The sequence below is a fragment of the Gopherus flavomarginatus genome, chromosome 10, assembly GCF_025201925.1.
Source record: "Gopherus flavomarginatus isolate rGopFla2 chromosome 10, rGopFla2.mat.asm, whole genome shotgun sequence".
NCBI lineage: Eukaryota > Metazoa > Chordata > Testudines > Testudinidae > Gopherus > Gopherus flavomarginatus.
In genome coordinates this window covers 4,067,641-4,070,933 of record NC_066626.1, presented here as the reverse complement: position 1 = coordinate 4,070,933, position 3,293 = coordinate 4,067,641, and the positions used below count along the sequence as shown (strand labels likewise).

General features: G+C 46.8%; 1 long non-coding RNA gene across 1 annotated transcript; it reads left to right on the top strand.

Moving 5' to 3' along the window:
- Window positions 1-416: 416 nt before the first annotated feature.
- LOC127058944 (uncharacterized) lies at window positions 417-1,906 on the top strand. Its single transcript, XR_007776504.1, has 3 exons — window positions 417-511; window positions 1,469-1,590; window positions 1,702-1,906. It is a non-coding gene; the product is annotated as an uncharacterized LOC127058944 (long non-coding RNA).
- Window positions 1,907-3,293: the final 1,387 nt, after the last annotated feature.

Sequence of the window (3,293 nt, the reverse complement as noted above, 5' to 3'; positions counted from 1 at the left end):
TCTCACTCGCTCCAGTTTAAAACCTACCCGAGACTCTAAATGACTCTTGATTTCTAGTGTTTTACAACCAATCTCATGCCTCTTGGCTTCCCTCCACCCCTTTCCTCCCCCCGCAAAATCCTGGGTGATGCAATTAGGCCTTAATGAAACATTACCGGTGACTCAGGCCTACTGGCTGTTGTGAATGGCAGTGGCCCAGCACAGGATTGCTATGGCAGGCATCTGTAATGGAAATAGCTGGCGTGGGAAGGGCCTATAACTGACGCACAGCACTGTTTTCCTTTGGCAGGCAGGAAGCCAAGCGATAGCCTAGTTTGCAATATTGTCTAAATTTGGGGTGGAGGGAGTGGGCAGACAGCTCAGAAGAGTGATAGCGAGCCAGCCCTATTACACGAAAGCTGGCACTCCCCTGATTGGTGGAGACTCTCTGGAATGCAGTGGGTTATCTCGTGCTACTCATCCCAGGGGCCCGGCAGCTGCAACAAGATGTTGATCTCAGCTAGATTTCCTGGTAAAAATATTTTTACGACGTTCAGACCATAAACTTGGGTGGTGGTGGGGAGGGAATGGCTGCTGCAAGTCAGACCACATCAGAGTGCTGTACCACGAAAGCTGCCTGGACTGGTTTGAATCAGAGCGAGAGGACGGGGTGCGGGGAGGAAATGTCATAGTCTGAAGCTGGCAAGACCCAGAGTGGAAAGCTTGTTTGGGATGAAAGGTAAATAAATACTGGGATAAACTGACTCACTTGGAAACTTCAGGCTCTCGCTCACCATGTGCTGTTTATTTAAAAGCAGCAGAAGATGGTCAAAAGAAGACAGAACAAAAAAAGCAGGAGGGAAGGAGCCTGGATTTGTTTGCGAAACAGGAGAAATTTTAGACTCTCTTTAAAATTAGGTCAGATGCTGCCTGAAGGCCCATCCCTGACTTCGCCCCTTAATAGCCCTGAGGGTTGTTTTTCTATCTCCCCACAAGAAGGTCTGGGTTTATCTTTGCACCAAGAAGTGAAATTATCCTTTTCCGTGCCTTGAAAACAAGGGGCAGAAGTGCTGCCCCATGGAAGCTAGAGGGAGTTCCAAAGACCCAGGTTTCACTCAAGGTTCCTAGGCCAGGTCATGAGCCCTGGACTCTCAGTGGTGGGCAATCACCGTCAGGAGCCACTCCAACTGATGAACAGCCGCTCACACAAGAAGTCCAATTGCCATCAGTGGGCCAACAGGGTTCACAATCTGGCCCTCTGACCAGAGCTTTCTTTTCATCAAGTTTGCAAAGGCTTTTTCCTGCCTCTTCTCAAGTGCACACAGTTAAGTGGGAAGGATGCTCCAGGGGCGTTGATGCCCAGTGGGGACCTGGGTTTGATTCTCAGCACAGCCACAAACTCCCTGGGTGACCTTAGACAAGTAATTTAATCAGCCTTGTGCCTCAGTTCCACATCTGTAAAATTGGGGTCACGCTCCTTTTCTTGCAGGGATGCTGTGGAGTAAGATCTCTTGGGGACTGAGATGCTAAGATGCCACAGTGATGAAGGTCATATAAGCGCTATCTAAAGTGACTGTAGGACATTGGCAGAGCTATCTATTTAAGCACCATGTAAGCAAACAGGGCCAGGTGCAAGGCATTTTTCTGTGTTGGGGACAAACCATTGGGGGGGAGAGTTTGTTGTGACCATGAGCAAACGTGTGATCTTTCTATTCTACACAGTTCCCATCTGCCGTGAAAGGACAACACTGCACTGCTAACCCTGCTGTGGAATAAGGATAATACTGTTCTCTTGCTCACAGAGTGTTATGAGGCTTAAATAATTGCTGGGAAGGTGCTTTGAGATTAAAGGAACTGCCTAAGAGCAAAGAGAGAGTTTCATATTATTACCATCAGTCTCCATGCCACTGCAGATGTAAACTATGATTTGAACCCAGCTCTTCAAATGTGATGGGCTAATGCACTACACCAACCATGCAGGGTGTCCCTAATCAATTCCTTCTCCACTCCACAGCCTGGTCACATTGCTTGTTCATTATTAAAAATGCTGCAGCTTATTTACTGGGTAGAGCCAAGAGGAGATGCCAGTAATTTTCCACTCCCCCTTGTTACCAAGCAGAGAACAAGTATTCAAAACTTGGCTCATATCCACTGTAGGTTCACACCTATTGCTTTTGCAAGGCGTGTGAGGACGATAATCCCGGAAGGCAAAGAAAGGCCATTTCTCTGATTCACATAGCATGCTGCAAGCTGCCTCGCTTTGTTCACATCATTTTAGGTTCCCCGGCTGACTTTTAGCAGGGAAGGTAATTTTAATGAGATGCACGTCAGCTCTTCAGGTAATCACGTCTAGTCCCTTCCCCTTTTCTCCTCCAGAGCCTACAGTATGTACAAGATCTAAAAAATCTTTTTGCATGTTGGTTGTGGCATTTCCTCATTGTTCAAGATGGATCATTTCAGAAAAAATCTTCCATATGGTTGGCAGGATTTTTTCTTAATTTTTTTTTCTTTTTTTTTTTTGCTTCTACAACTGTTACAGGAAAAGATATTTCCCTCTCCATTTGACATATATAATCTTCCAGTAATACACAACTGCCAGATGGCACTGCAAAAAGGATAATAAATATGTCAGCAGCCTTCTACAGTTAAGTTTGAACTTTGAAAATGACTACAGAGGAGAGGCGAGGAGTTGGAGTTGACTTGAGTTTCAGATGTAATATTTCATCAAAGGGAGTGAGGTGACTTGGGAAGCAATCTCTGTCTGCCCAGATCCCGAGCAGCTGGATTTGGGGGTGCAGTTATGCCAAACTACTCTACCTCCAAATTCATTTTCCTTTCACTTGAATGCTCCAAGCCCTACCTCCTGGCAATTTTTGCTTCAAAAATACAATTTTCCAGGAAATATTCAAACTGGCAACATTATAGTGAGTGTGAAATTTGTGTGATTTCTTATCTGGCTGGGTTGTAACATTGCTGTCTGCTTTGAATGAGGGGCAGCACACAGGAGCTGCATCGCCCCAAGGGTGTAGACCAGAGAATGAACTGGCACTCAGTCCAACCTCTTTCTCTGCTTCCCCTTGCTTTGAAGAGTAAAGTCCTTCACCCCCAGCAAGCTACTTTGGCCCTTGAGCAGGGGCAGAGCCAGAACTGCTCCAACACCAGCCCGCCTCGCTTCTCACAATGGGAGGTATCTGCCCACCAGACAGGGGAGCAGGAAGTGCTCACCAGAGTTGCAATGGGAGCAGGGAAGAGCAGGGGTTGGCGGGTTATTTCTGCCATCTTCCTCATTGCAGCTGAATAATGGCTGAGACAGC